We start from the raw sequence: 15,825 nt of genomic DNA, 5'->3' as shown, positions 1-15,825 counted from the left end.
TCCAGAGGCCACCTCGGAAGAAGCAGAAAGTCTGAGGCTGAAGGCAAAATGCTTGGGTGTGGTCAGAAGTTGGTAATCAAAGTCAGGGCTGAATGACCTTCTCTATCCCATCCTCTTATCTCTGTGAACCAGGCCTGTAATACAGGAGAGGAGGAACAGAATGGACTCACTGGGGTCAACGTTCATTTGAGGCTTTGATTGCCATGCTAAGAAACTGCTACTTGCAGAACTGCTGTTTGCCTATCTGTATCCATTCTCTCATTCTCAGAAGCAGAATCCTTATTTAATCCACTCAGCAAGAAAACTGTATTTCACAGCCTCCCTGAACCTGAGTGACTAAATTCTGGTCAATGAAACGTAAGCAGAGGTTGCTAGGTATGATTTCTGAGGAAAACAGAAAGCTGATTTTTGTTCTTCTCTGTTTCTTTTTTCTACCTGGAATGTAGACGTGATGGCTGGAGCTCAATAATCATCTTGGATCAGAGGCAACTACTTTGAGGATGAAAGCCACTCACCAACAATGGTGGAGCAGAAAGGCAGAAGGAATCTGTATTTCTGATCACTGTGGGACCCCATACTAGTTCTGGTCCCTGGACTTCTACATGAGAGGAAAACCAAAACACTTGATTTCATGTGCTTGTGCCATGGTTTTAATTTGGGGATGTGGATGTGGGGAGGCTCTCTCTTTGTTCAGAGTTGAATACTATTTCTAAGTCACACAACAAGGAACACGGCCATCTTCATTATCAGCAGTGAGTAGCCCCAAAGGCTTGGTCCTCTCAAAGCTTACCAGACTGGAAACAGAAACCACCTAGAAAGGGGAACCCCCCTGTGAAAGCGGAGAGCAGAAGTCTGACCATGGTGACCCCCCAACACACTCTAGACACACTGGCCCTGCTCTTCTTCCTGTTGTATCAGAACATTCTAGTCCCTCTGAGCCCACCTATGTGCTCAGGTAGACAGGACCCACACAACATTGGGATTTGGCTGGGAGCTGGGCTGCAGGGCCTTGGCTTCCTGTATCCCATCCTCATCCAGCTCTGCTTGGCAGCCCTTCCTCTAAGGCCACTGCCCATTGAGGTGACCTCTTTCTAAGTCCCATAAGCCTGTCTGCCTGCCTCTCTGAGAGTTCAGCCAAGAGCAGCTGCTATCAGGAGCACCCTCTATGACCGTGGTCTTGGAGAACCAGGAAAACAGCCAGTCTCCCTCTCTCCAAGAAGAGACCTTGGAGATGACCTCCTTCATCCATGTCATGTAAAAGGGGAAAACTGAGGACAAGAAGGGCAGGGATGTGCCCAGTCTCCAGCCCAACAGAGAGACCATCTTTGGCCCCTCCAGCTCCTCCTAATCCACCCCTCATTCCAGGATAGGAAAATGCAAAGCTTGAGTCATTACAGCCCCCTTAACTAAGGGTTGGAAAGAATTAGACCCAGACTGAGCTAAACCACACCTCTATATGGCCCACAAAAAGTATTCACTCAGCCATATTCTAGAACAGCACTGCCCACTAGAAATAAACGCCTGTCACATGTCAAATATGTCAGTCTTTTATAGCATCTGGGTTTTGTGACTTGTTGGAGAAGGCTTACACTTCCCCAAGATTACAAAAATACTCTCCTATATTTTCTGCAAATATTATCCTATTCTAGTTTTTTGTTGTTGTTGTTGTTTGTTTAGCTCTTTGCTCCATCTGGAATTTATTTTTGCCCAGTGCTATTCTTAGCTTATAAAAAATTAGCCCCTTAATTAGCCAGGCATGGTAGTGCATGCCTGTAATCCCAGCTACTTGGGAGGCTGAGGCATGAGAATTACTTGAACCTGGGAGGCAGAAGTTGCAGTGAGCCAAGATGGCACTGTTGCACTTAGTCCCTGGTGCTCGCTTGGGGAGGAAGGAGCTCCCTGGAAGGGCCTATTGGGTGCAAAATGCAGAAACATAGCTGGAAGAGAGCCCCACATGGCAGAGGACAGAAGCTTCAGTGAGGATGGAACCCCCAGCTGGTAATCTCAGGCAGATTTCTAATCCCTGAGAACCTCAATTTACCCTCTGTAATACAGGGCTATCAATGCTTCACACCATAGTTGTGGGGATTAAATAGCCTCTCTGTGCCTCTGTTTCCTCCTCTCTAAAGGGGATAAGAATGACTTCCTCCCTGGGTTGCTGCGATGATCAGCACACTCAGCAGCTTGCAACAACCACTATTAATAACAACATCTCTAATGGTTCTGAGAGTTGACTAGGCTCAGTTGGGCGGTTCTCACTTGGAGTTGCTCATGTCCTTGTGGTTAGATACGAGCTACAGCTGCAGTTATCTGAAGGCTTGACTGAGTAGACATCCAAAATGGCTTGCTCAAGTGGCTAGCTATAGGATAAATGTGCCTGACAGCAATAATTGAAACATCCTCAGAATAACCACGCATGGCAGATGCACCTGAATGTGTGCTCCTAGTTAGGGAATCCAGGAATGGCCAACCTGGAGAGTCATTACTTATCTATGGGAAACTCTATGATAAACAATTGAAATATCTGAGCCCCACTCCCATCCCCCAACCCACCCGCTCTGTGTCACATGAAACAGGGGATGGAGGCCCTGAGTTTTGGGTTAAATGAAGGTTACCAGATTGAGGTTGTTAGAGGGAGGGTGTTAAATGAAAATGCTACAAAACTGCATGATGTTTGCAGGTGATTGCAGTTTCCCTGCCCAGCCCACTGCTTCTGGACCATAGGAAAGGGGATATCTTGTCCAGGCCACTGGATTTCTGTATGTGAGGTGGTTCTCCTGTCCAGCCTGCTGCCACTGGACTCTCCCCTGTATGTAAGCCCCGAACAAAACCCCATGTCTCATTTGCTGCCTCTGGGTCTCTTCTTTGCCACTGGGTTCCAGTGCCTTCCCTATTGAGATTCATAGGGGTTTGGCACAGCACCGACAGTGAATGGGACTGCTGGCAGGGGTGGGGGCTGCTTTAGACAGGTGGTCAGGAGGAGAGGTGAGGAGGTGAGGAGCTGAGGCCTGAATGGTGAGGAGGCAGATGTGCAAATGCCTGGAGGAAGCCTCTTTCTAGCTGAACAGCAATGTTGAAGGTGGCTCTGCTGGAAGACCTAAGTCCCACGGGCAGGTGAACCAAACCAGCCAGTGAATGAGGCAGTTAATGCGGTCTGCCTTGGAAGTGAGTTCTACAGAAGAAAACAGAACTGCAATGAAGCAGGGTAGGGCGGGGATGGGGGGACGCTGGCTGCAGGAAGCCTGCCTGGCACACGGCTTGGGAAAGTGAGACTGGGGCCAGGATCCTCCCTCATCTGGGAAACCGCCTCACTTATGTAATCAGGGCCTTCTAAATGAATTAGGATATTTCTCCATTCTTCAAGTTTTATTATTGCCATCAGTGACAAGTCAGTGACAGCTTACCCCAGCAGAAATAGCACGACCGGAGACAGAATGAAGATAACAAGCCTTCTTTTATGAAGTGACCCCAGCAGGCATCCGAAACACCCCTCGCTCTATTCCCTTCTCTTTGACATGAACAGCTGCACTAATGTGAGTTTACCCATCAGATTAAAAATAATTTGCTAAATATCACGGTGGAGTTATTTCTAAGTGGCTTCAGTTACCGTAAGATACATTCGTACTCCCTGCTTAACAGTGAGGTGCAGCTAGACAACAAAAGGAGGGATTTGAAGCAAAACTCCAGATAAATTAGACACATATTCACATTTCAGTTAGGTAGTTTAGTAGCCTGGATTACTTAGCTATTTGTCCTTTTTTTTTTTTTTTTGTCTAGATATATGACTAGAGACTGGAAAGGATCACCATTTGGTTGAATTTTATTTCCTTTTTTTTTTTTTTTTTTGAGACGGTCTCCCTCTGTCACCCACACTGGAGTGCAGTGGCATGATCTTGGCTCAGTGCAACCTTCCACCTCCTCGGTTCGAGCGATTCTCCTGCCTCAGCATCCTGAGTAGCTGGGACTACAGGCACCTGCCAGGAGGCCCAGTTAATTTTTGTATTTTCAGTAGAGACGGGGTTTCACCATGTTGGCCAGGTTGGTCTCAAACTCCTGACCTCAAGCGATCTCCCCACCTTAGCCTCCCAAAGTGCTGGGATTACAGACATGAGCCACTGCAGCTGGCTGAATTTTATTGCTTTTGAACAAAAACTGATGAGGCTATCTTGAGTCAGCACCAAACAAGGCTCTTTGGGGAAATCATAAAGTTGAATTAAGACCCAATCCCCGCCCTCAAGTAGCTCACAGCCTGGTGGGAAGGGGTACACAGATACATAAACAAACAAATCTTAAGAAAAAATAGAATGAAATAAGAACTGATAGGCGGTCTCAGTATAGGGTGTATGCACAGAGGAAGAATTAATTCTGCTGGGAGGAGAGGCAATGTGGCTACGCTTACGGAGGTCATAGTCATTGAATTGGGCCTTCGGCTGAATGTTTTTGTTTTTGTAATAATGTTTTTGGTTTTGTTTTGTAATAAAAAGCCAAAGGAAGTCATTTACAAAGACACAGTGTCCTAAAGCCCCAAACATCAGAGCCAGGGTCATGCATCTACCCAAGGAGAGATTTTGACTCAAGCATTCAAATTGGTTCTCCACGCTAGATGCACATTAGAATCACCCAGTGAGTTTTGAAACACTCCCTGAGCCACATTCTGCAAAGATCCTGACCTAATTGGCCTGGGGTGAAACCTGGGCAGCCTTAGAGTTTCAAGAACCCACAGGTGACTCAAATATGCAACCAGATTGTGTTCTTTTCCTGGGGAGAAACAACAAAGTCAGGCTAAGCCGGTGGTTCTCAAAGTGAAGTCGCCAGGCCAGCTTCACCTGGGAAATTGTCAGAAATGCAAATTATGAGGCGCACCTTAGACCCACTGAATCAGAAACTTGGGGTAGGGGTAGACCCAGGAAGATGTGTTTCAACAAGCTATATTAGTCCATTCTTACATTGTTGTAAAGATACTACCCGAGACTAGGTAATTCATTTAGTTTTTGAATATAGGTAATTTATTTAAAAAGTATTTTAAGCTATAAACATTAAACATAGTGTTTTAAAATACTTAATTTTGTATTTTATTTTAATGTATTTTCTTTTACTTTTTTTAAAGTTTAATTTTTAAGTTCCAGGGTACATGTGCAAGATATGCAGGTTTGTTAATTAGGTAAACATGTGCCACCGTGGTTTGCTGCACCTATCAACCTGTCACCTAGGTATTAAGCCCAGTATGCATCAGCTCTTTTCCCTAGTGCTCTCCCCTGACCCTGGCTTGCCCTCCCCTGACAGGCCCCAGTAAGCGTTGTTCCCCTCCTGGTATCCGTGTGTTCTCATTGTTCAACTCCCACTTATAAGTAAGAACATGTGGTATTTGGTTTGCTGTTCCTGCATTAGTTTGCTGAGGATAATGGCTTCCAGCTTCATCCATGTCCCTGTAAAGGACATAACGTCGTTCCTTTTTATAGCTGCACAGTATTCCATGCTATATATGTGCCAAATTTTCTTTATCCAAAAGTCTAGGTAATATATAAACAAAGAAGGCTTAATTGACTCACAGTTCCACATGGCTGAGGAGGCCTCGGGAAACTTACAATCATGGTGGAGGGAGAGGCAGTCGTGTCTTACATGGCGGCAGGAGAGAGAGAACATGAGCATGCAAAGCAGGAAGAGCCTCTTATAAAACCCTCAGATCTCATGAGAACTCACTCATTATTAGGAGAACAGCATGGGGAAAACCTGCCCATGATCCCACCACCTCCAACTCGGTCCCTCCTTTGACACATGGGCATTACAATTCCAGATGAGACTGTGGTGGGGACACAGAGCCAAACCATATCACAAGCCCTCCAGGTGACTCTGTTAAGAGTCATTAAACTAATGATAACAGCAGCAGGACAGTGGCAAAGATGCCTTTGTCTGTTATCCTTACATCTTTCTGTAATTCTGCAATAATGAACGCTGCCATTTATGGGGGCACTTGCTGTATGCCTGGTCCATACACTAACTCACTTTATTGAAACTCTTTCAGGTGGGTCTTATTATCACCCCATTGTACAGGTGAAGAATTTGAGGCTTAAAGCTCCTAAGCTTCCTGAAAGTCATACAGCTAATACCCCATGCAGTTCCAGGTCCAAAGCCAGGTTTCCATGCCTTCACATCTGTGCCTGTTCCATTTTGCCCTAGAATGTGTTCTACAATATGTTTTGTAAATATCGTGTAGGTGTGGGTACTGGTTAGGGGAGCCTAAGAACCCCCTGCCTAGACAGGGATTGAGAGTCGCCTGGTAAAGAGAACAATTCTATTTGCACCTAGAGTTCTGTCTTTATCGAAACAGCATGATTGCTTGGGAAGAGGATGCTGGTCTAGAACTCTGTTAAGCCTCTCTCAGTTCTCTGGACCTTAGGATAACCCTCTTCCGGGGGGGGGCAATTTGTTTGAATTGTGAGGTAAGGACCTCAGAGGAAATAAGATATAAACAGCCCCTTTAGTAGCCCTGCTTTCTCCTTCTCTTGTGGTTTTGGTCTGCTAGGACCATCAGCTTGGCAGTCCCATCCTACTGACAAGGAATTCAGAGGATTTTCAGAGATATTCTCCCAGAAATGCAGAGAGGAAGCCTAAGAAGGTAAGTATGGAGGTGACCTGTACTGCCTCTAGCTGTGGTTGGGCTGAAGGGCTGAGAAGAGCAGCTGGCAATGCTGCAGTGGCCAGGCTCAGCCAGCCTGGCCAGCCCTGCAGAGATGGCACCTGCCCACTGCCATCCATCTCCTCTCCCTCCCCACCTCTTCCCCAAAGGCCTTCCTGGTTGGTTCTCCCAAGTTCAGTCCTCTGGCCTCCAGCCAGGACAGCACCTGGGATATGGATGAAGCAGGATGAGTCACAGCTTTCTGGAAAATGATAGGCTAGGCAAACTCCCAAAGGGCAGAGCCTGGGTCCAGTGTGCTCCTCCAAAAGCCAGAGTGGGCTATGCCTGGCACATGAGCTGCCATTAGAGGAGATATGGGCACCTAAAGTGACCCTGCATGTGGTCCTGGCTTCTGAGTGTGTCTTTTCTGGCAGGGAGCCAGGATTGGGCTCAAGTGATCAAGGCCCAGGAACTGTTTTCTAAATTTAATGTGTCTCAAACAGTAATGCTCACAAAAGTCACCTGGGATCTTCTAACATGTAACCTCTAATTCAGCACAGCTGGGCCTCTGCATTCTAACAAGCTCCTACGATGCCAATGATCCTGGCCCGCGGACCTCACTCGGAGTAGTGAGGAGGATCTAACTTAACCTACTACATTCCCAGGTGTGCTTTGGTCTGAAAAGGAGACATTCCAGCAGGGGCTGGCAGACGTGTAAGGAGGACAACCTCAAGTGGTGAAATAGGTGAGCTTGGGAGTCTAATAAGCAGTCACGTCACCTGTCTGAGCCTTATTTTTCTCAGCTATTTTAATGAAAATACTTCATTGGGGTTTCTGAGAAATTGAATGTGCTAAAATTTGTAAGATCTGAGTTACTACTTTTGTCCAATCAGAATATTAAAGATCAAAACATTTGCCTACAGACATGTGTTTGATCCAGAAGGAGTAGTCAGGGCTGCAGTATGTGCCTGGGAAGAAACTACCCAAGGCCAGAGAGAGAATTTCTCAAAGCAGAGCCAGAAATAGTGCCTATTTCCACCAGCCCGACTGGAAAACATCATAATTCACGGGCATTGACTATTCAGAAAAGTCTGGCCTCAGTAGTGGGGAATAATTAACGCCAGCCTGAGCACTGCCTACCAACTCGTAAAAGCAAGACCCAAAGGGGTCAAATTGTAAAGGTCAAGAATTCAAAGATATCCAAAACCCAATAAGGTAAAGTTCACACTCTCTGACATCCAATCAAAAATTACAAGGCATGCAAACAAGAGGAAAAACAGAACCGTAATGAGAAAAATCAAGCAATCAAAACTAACCCAGAAATGACACAGATGTCAGAAATAGCACACAAGGACATTAAAACAATTATAATTGCATTCCATATGTTCAAAAAGTTATATAGAAATATGGAAGATATTTTTAAAGGACCAAAATTAAACTTCTAGAAATTAAAACTATAACATCTCAGAATAAAAGCAATACTGGATAGGATTAGTAGATTAGACATTGCAGAAGATTAGTGAACTTGAAAACACAGCAATAGAAATAATCCAAAATGAAATAGTTTTTTTAAAAAGGGATTTTAAAAAACTTTAAGAGCATCAGTGATCTCTGGAACAACTTCAAGCAACCTATAGCAATAATACACATATAATTGGAATCCCAGAAGAAAGTAAAGGCTATGAACAGAAAAATGTTTGTTTCAGAAGATATAGGACAGGGCCCAGAACTTATGTTAAGTTTCCAGGTGATACTGAAAAAGTGCTCCAAGGTAGGATTTGACAAACTACAGCTTACGGGCCAAATCCAACTCACCACCTGTTTTTGTAAAGTTTTATTGGAACACAGTCACTGTGTTAGTCCATTCTTGCATTGCTATAATACCTGAGACTGGGTAATTTATATACAAAAGAAGTTTAATGTGCTCATGGTTCTGCAGGTGGTATAGGAAGTATTGCTGGGAGGCCTCAGGAAACTTACAATCATGGCAGAAGCTGAAGGGGAAGCCAGCACAACCTACATGACTGGAGGAGGAGGAAGAAAGAGAGAAGGGGGAGGTGCTACACACTTTTAAACAATGAAATCTCATCATAACTCACTATCATGAGAACAGTACCAAAGGGGAAATCCACACCCATGATCCAATCATCTCCCACCAGGCCCCACTTCCAGCACTGGAAATTATAATTTGACACGAGATTTGGGCAGGGACACAGATCCAAACCATATCAATTACATTGATTTATGTGTTTTGTTTTGTTTTGTTTTGTTTTGTTTGGAGTCTCACTCTATCGCCCAGGCTGGAGTATAGTGGTATGATCTTGGCTCACTGCAACCTCTGCCTCCTAGGTTCATTCTTCCACAGTGAAAAGAGGGTGAGCTAGCTCTCTGGTTTTTTCTCATAAAGCCACTAATACTAATCCCACCCATAAGGGATCTATCTACCCGCATCACCTGATTACCACCCAAAGGCCCCTTCTCCAAATACCATCGCACTGGGGATTGAGTCTCAATGTGTGAATCTGAGGGGGACACACATTCAGTGCATAATAGCCCCCGAAGCTGGAAGGAGATCAGCAGAGTGAGCAAGGGGCGGAGGTGGACAGCACGAAGGCTGGGAGCAGGAAGGCATGGGGCCGGGCCCTTCCACCAGGTGAGGAGGTATGTCTGTATCCTAAAAGGACTGGGTTAGCCACTAAAAACCTTAAGCATAGACTACATAATTACACTGGCATTTTGAGGCAATCGGTTTGATTGCGTAGACAGTGTGGAGGGTAGATTGGACAAGGACAGAGTGGAAATGGGTGGACGAGTTCGGAAGTTCCTCCAGGTGAGAAGTGATGGTGGCTCAGACTTGGGAGGCAGGGGGAGAGAGAAAACTAGACCATTTCCAAATGCAGGCTTAGATTAGGTTCCATGTGGATTCAGGGGGGACCTGGGAGAAGAGGGGCTCTGGGGGTGGGGCAGAGGTTGTGGCCAGGAGGAAAAGAGCCTTCACAGGTCACTTCCCTAATTTGCCATGCCTCCTGCCTGTCCATCACAACCAGCTGACCCACACTGTGCCAGTGAGAAGAGGCTCAGTCCCTGGGTCAGGCCCAGCTGGGGTGACAAACCATCTCGTCTGCCCAGGATTGAGGGGTGTTCTGAGAGCCTCCAGCTAAATTGGGGTTCCAGTGCCAGTGCAGCTGACAACCCTGCCCTAATGAGAAATGAAGAGGAGGTGAACGTGTTGTTTACAGAGCACCTTTCACACAATCCTACTTATCAGATGGCCTAATGTCTGGTTGTCCAACCTTCAAACGGAGGGTGCCCTGCATGGGAAATGTGTTTGTGCTGGCAGACGATCTTGTGTCTTATCTGACCTGTGTCCAGTTTGTGTCTACTGACCATCACTCTGGCCCTGGAAGCCCAACCTTGTGTTTCTCCTCCCCACTCCCATGTCCCGGTGAAAACCCGGCAGGGTAGCCCCTAGTTCTTCAGATGGAAGGTGCAAATTCAATATACCACCATGACAGGAAGTCAGTTCAAAGATTTTTACTTACAGATCCGGGGCAGGCAGGGCACCATGGGTAAGGATGGCAGTCCACTGTCCATAGGTCACGGAAGGCAGGAACAAAGAATCAGGCAGAGGGAGAGAGAGAGATACAGAGACAGAAAGAGACAGAGAGGCAAACAGTAGTATATAAGGGAACAGGGTGTGGGTCACCTTAAGTTCATGGGCAGCTGCCTGAATGGCCCGTTTAAAGGAAGCAGCAGGAAGGCAGAGGCAGGGGAGCCCATCTCCTGGGTGGGAGAGAGGCCTCTAAGTTCTCACCTGGAGCCACCACTTGAGTCATTTGGGTGTGGAGCTGGAAACTGTCTCAACAGTGACTGAGCCCTGCTTCCGGTAGGAGAAAGTTAAATGTGTATCCAAGATGGATGCTGAGGCAACATAAAATTATAAGAATTCACTGCAAAGGACTTCCCAGAACACAGGACTTTCAGTGTTGGTTAACCGAGGCCCATGTGCATGTCTCTTTATTGAGAGGAAGGTCAACAGTGTTGGTGGGTGGCTTGGGAAGGGTAAGGCCAACTGGCCAGAGTGTGGGCTGAGTGCACGTTGCCCTGGTTCTGGGCCAGTTTGAACACATTTCTTGAGTATTGAAGAGCCCCAGCTCCACCTGCACAGTGTTCTCCAGTGACAGAGTGCTTTTGTGACTGTCGTCTCTCTTGGCCCCACAACAGCCGCATGGGATGAAGAGAACCAGTCAGGTATTAGGAGCCATATATTATGGATGAGGAAATGTTGGCTGGTGTGTGTTGGGTGGGAGACTGTTAAGTGGTTCACCTGAGTGACCCCAGTTGAGGAGGAGCCAGGTGAGGGTCAAAGCTGTGCCCCTGACCCTATCAGCTGTCCTGACCCCTGCGGCTCAGCTGCCCACTCTGGGCTGCCTGTGGAACCAAGTGTGGGCTCACCCCAGGGCTTTGGTGGGGAGACTGAAGTGCACCCCCACACCCAGCCATAGAAAACTCCCAGCCTCAAGGGCCAAAGAATGGTGTTCACAAACTGCCATGCCACAGGACAAACTGAGCTCACTGAGGGGACAAGAGAAGAAACATGGGGCCATGAGGTCTCAGGAAGAAAGGGTGCTGGTGGAGGAACCATTGAGGACAGAGTCCAGAGGAGTAATCCACCCCTGTGTCTCCTCATCCATGCCTTGAGGCACATGGGCCAAATCATGGCTTCCCACCAGCCTGAATGTGCGAATCACTGGGCAACATGTGGACAGAACAGATGCCCAGCCCCACCCCAGACCTGGAAAGAGCGGTATCTCCAAGGAATTGCAGCCCAGGGCTTCCTGTTCTTCAAAGCTCAGCAAGTGGGTCTGACGATGACTCAGGTCTGAAACCATTCTCCAGCCAATATCTGTGGCTCCTCCCAGCTGTGCGAGTGCCTTGAAATCCATACCGTTTATGAACCTTCTGTCAGCAGGTTTTAGGAGGCAGCCGCCTTATGAGATGAGTGATATTAATCCATCCATTTCACAGATTAGGAAATTGGCCCTAGCTGAGACCTGCTAGTTCATGGCTCATTTCACTCAGCCTTAATTCTATCCAGAGCTCCAGTTGTCTCAAAGCCATGCTTCTAAATGATCCTAATTCACAGGTTGGCAAACTTTTGCTGTAAAGGGCCAGAGAGCAAATATGTTAGCCTCTGCCATGCACACAGACCTCAGTTGCAGCCTCTTAACTCTGCCATCGCAGCACAAAAGCAATCTTAGACATTATATAAATGAATGGTTGTGTTCTGATAAAACTTTATAGACACTGAAGTAGACGTTCATATGTTTTACATGGCACAAAATATTGTTTTATTTTTTTTCTCCAACCATTTAAAAATAGACTTTTTAAAATTCTTAGCTCACAGGCTATACCAAAACAGGTCTAGATTTGGCCCACAGGCCACAATGGGTCAATGCCTGCATTAATCCACTCATGTATCAGTGATGGCAGCGGCAGGCCATCTGGAGCAGCCACTGCCATCACCCTGGCCACAGCAAGGAGGCACAGCCAAGGCTGCATGCTTCATGGAGCCAGCAGGAGCCAACGACAAGCGAGAGCCCTGCCCCTTCCAAGTTGGGGCGGGAGCTCCCTGGGTGCCGCTGCAGCAACCCAAAACCATGGCTGCTGACCCATGCTCCTGGGGCGCAGGAGCTGGTGGGAACCCCACCCTCCAGGGGGCACAGTTGCAGCCACCCAAACCTCGGCTGTAAACCTGGGCCTCCCACTCTGCGGAGCAGGCAGGAGCCCCGGCCTCCCAGGCACAGCAGCAGCCACCCAAACTGCAGCTGCAGACCTGGACCTCATAGTCCATGGATCAGGCAGGAGCCCGGCGCCCCCGGGTGCAACTGCAGCCGCCCAAACCATGGCTGTGGAACCAGGAAGGCCCAGGCACCCCACCCCCTCCCCCGCCACCACCCTCACAGGCTTGGAAGTGCCTGCTCCTGCTGCCTGGCTTCTCCCTGCTGTCAGTGCCTGCTCCGACCTCAGAGCAAAGTCAGGGCCAAGACTGGGTGCGGTTGTGGCCCAGCTGGGTGTGCACACACTCGGGGCAGTGCTGACATGCCAGGCCCCTGCCTCTTCAGCCCCCTCTGGACTTTGGGTGCCACGAGCATAGGAGGGAAGCTGAGTGGGGGCAGAGGGCAACTCGGCACTGGCCTGCAGGCATCCCTTGGCATCTATAGCCTGGGCACCAAGAAGAGCAGCAGGAAGCAGACAGGTCCTTCAGTGGATGGGGGTGGTCCCAGTGAGGCCCCACTTTCAGGCCAGGGACGGCTGGGCTGCCAGTCCCACGGACCGGAGTGGGAACTTGTGGTGGCTTTTCCAGACCCACCCAACGGCTGCCCATGGACCAATCAGCATGCACTTCCTCCCCTCTGAGGCCCATAAAAGCCCCAGGCTTAGCCAGAGCTGAGCAGACATTGGGATGACCAGCTATAGGGAGGAGCTACCCACTCTAGGGCCTCCTCTCTGCTGACAGCTGCACAGAAAACGGGAAGACCAGCTGCAGAGAGGAGCTACCCTCTCTGCCGATAGCTGAACACCTGTCAGGACAACTTGCGTAGCAGAGAGGAGCTATCCTCTCCGCTAGGAGCTGAACACCAGTTGGGACACTCTGGCTGCAGAAAGGAGCTGCCCCCTGCAGGTTTCCTCTGAGCTGTTCTATGGCTCAGTGAAGCTCCTCTTCAATGTAGTCACCCTCCACTTGTCTGCATACCTCATTCTTCCTGGTCACAGGGCAAGAACTTGAGACCCGCTGAATGGTGAAACTGAAAGAGCTGTAACACAAACAGGGCTGAGACATGCCCCTTGCTCACCACATTGTGGGCAATGAGAAGGAAAGAAAAGCTACAGGATGGGCACAGAGAAGGAAAGAAGAGCTGTGGCCCTTTAGGGGGCCCAGACTTGGGAGCTCCTGAGCCAGGGCTGTGACTCCCTCTTTGGGGCCCTGTGATTCCTGGTATCTCCAACCTTCAGGGCATCACCGTGTTCCCTTGTGCCAGCCATGGAAGCTGCCTGTGGTGTGCCTGGTCCAGCCATAACCTCGCAGTGAGTCGACACCCTTGCCAGTACCTGGAGCTAACTGCTTTGCCGCAGCAGCATGTCTGACTGTGTGCAGTGGCCGGACCCCATGCTGACTCATACACCCCTTGCCATTCCACACCTGACTCGCCCTTGGCAGGCGTGGGTCCTAGGCCAGTAGCATGAGCTGAGTGCAGCCCGCCAGGCCAACTGGGTGAAACGAACCCAGTGGGCCCGAGCGAAACTTGGGCAAAGGCACCACTGGCTACAGAGGTTTCCAGCCAGAAAAATAACACCCCAAAGATCCTGTAACATGAGGCAAGGAACTCTTAATAGCAATGACCTGGGGGGCGGGGTCTGCACCCTGTCAGTAGTGGTGGTCTTGTGCCTATCACTTCATTCCACCCTTGTTCCTCTTGGCTTGTCCTCAGGCCTGGCCAGCCCTTAGCTCTCTGACTCCCAGACTGCACTCGTTTCTAAAGATAGCACTATGCACTCTACCACCCTGCTTTAAGGAGCCTAGCCTCAAGGCCTTTCCTAGAGATCAGACACTTCAGACTGCTTGGAAATTCAAGGTAGGGGCAAGTATTTATTTCCAAAGAAAATCCTATCCTCACAGCCAGTTTGCAACCACAGCCTAAAGTGGGGAAGGCGCACCCAGGCCTGGGTAAGCCTGTTGTCAGAATTGAATGCTTTAGAAGTCACATTGGTTTGGTGCTTTTCACAAGCAGCTCCTTCTGTATTTTATCCTGAAGTCCTCATGACACTGAAGTCTTTCAGTGGATTATTTTAGCTACCAGCCAGTTCTGTAATCTCTATCCCTGGGGTCAAGTTCAAAGAGAATTCCAGTGTGATTAAGTAAACATATGCAAGTAGTAGATTTATGTGCTACTGTGCTATTCTTTGTAATGTTGGTATCGGAGGAAGGGAATTTTAACAGCTCCTGTGTGCTCAGTTTATTTTCTAAGAAATTAACTCATCAGTCCCCATTGTGGATAAAAGCACTTCTTGGGACATTTAAAATTCAAAGTCATGGCTGTCTTTGAAGAGGAGGAGGTGGGGAAAGGATCTGGAGGAGATGATTAACAAGAAAGGACCGGTGATGAACCTCGGCTGTTTGTGAATGCATGTGGCTTGTGGAGAGGAGCGGAAGTGAGTTTCAGGTATTTTAGTCCATCACGACTGTGAAATTGAACTGTAAATGCTACCTGGAGCAGTGGGCTGGAACTAGCCCCATGCAGGGAGTTAATGGAAACGTGGAGAGCTTTTTTCTTTTAACAAAGTACTTGAGTAATTATTTTAGCCCACCCACTGCTCAGGGGGCCAAGCAGGCTGCTGGGTTACCCAGGCAGTTAGAGGCAAAATAAATTTTCTAACAGCCTTTCCCAGCCAGATACTGTGGTCCTGATTTGCCACTGGCAACAAATGATGCTTGGTGTCCAAACCCCTCCCAGCCACCACTTCAGTCCCGGGGTGCAGAGGCTCCAAGGAAAACAACTGGTCAAGGGATTCAAGGTACAACCTTTTCCCTGTATGAGGAGCTGTTATCGTCCCACCTTTCCATACGAGAATCCCACTTTACAGTTGAGAAAACTGAGACTTGGGGAAGTTACCAAGGCAGAGCTAAGGCTGAAAATCAAGTCAGCTCATCTGAATCCTGTGTTCTTTTCATTATGCCACCATGATATGACCCTCGGTATCCTGAAATATCTCATGCCTCAGCCCTCAAATCAAACCCAAGCAAGGGTCAAGTCCAGACTTGCTGGGGATGCCCTAGCCTTGAATAAGAAAAGAGGGAAAATGGCAGGCAGACAATGTAAAAGCAGCTGGAGTCCCACTGAGATCTGTGAGGGCAGACCTGCATGGGCGTGTCAGGGGGAGCCACTGCAGGTTCCACTAGATCTGTGTTTGCAGGAAGACTGAGCTGCATATCTTGAGATCCATTCCATGGGGAAAAGGGAGGCTAGGTGGAAGTTATTGCCCCAGAAACAGATTTCTTAGAGGGGAGAGAGCTCAATGTGGAGCTCTGTGGATTCCTGATGAAATTTTACAGACAGCAGAAGCTGGGAAGAGAAAGGTAGCTTAGTGCATACTCATTAACACGTTCTAAGACCAAGCAGCCTAAGCCTAGTCCTGCTGCCCACCTC

The 15,825-nt window shown here is 48.3% G+C and overlaps 1 long non-coding RNA gene across 1 annotated transcript in view; it reads left to right on the top strand.

Annotated features, from left to right (window-relative positions):
- LOC105467658 (uncharacterized) overlaps positions 1–1,521 on the top strand; it is a 74,207-nt gene extending 72,686 nt beyond the window's left edge. Inside the window, exon 3 of the long non-coding RNA XR_979061.3 lies at positions 447–1,521. This is a non-coding gene — a long non-coding RNA (uncharacterized lncRNA). The remainder of the gene's footprint in view (positions 1–446) is intronic.
- The last annotated feature ends 14,304 nt before the right edge of the window (positions 1,522–15,825 follow it).

Source organism: Macaca nemestrina, chromosome 9, assembly GCF_043159975.1.
Source record: "Macaca nemestrina isolate mMacNem1 chromosome 9, mMacNem.hap1, whole genome shotgun sequence".
Lineage (NCBI taxonomy): Eukaryota > Metazoa > Chordata > Mammalia > Primates > Cercopithecidae > Macaca > Macaca nemestrina.
This window is presented reverse-complemented; position numbering and strand designations above follow the sequence as displayed.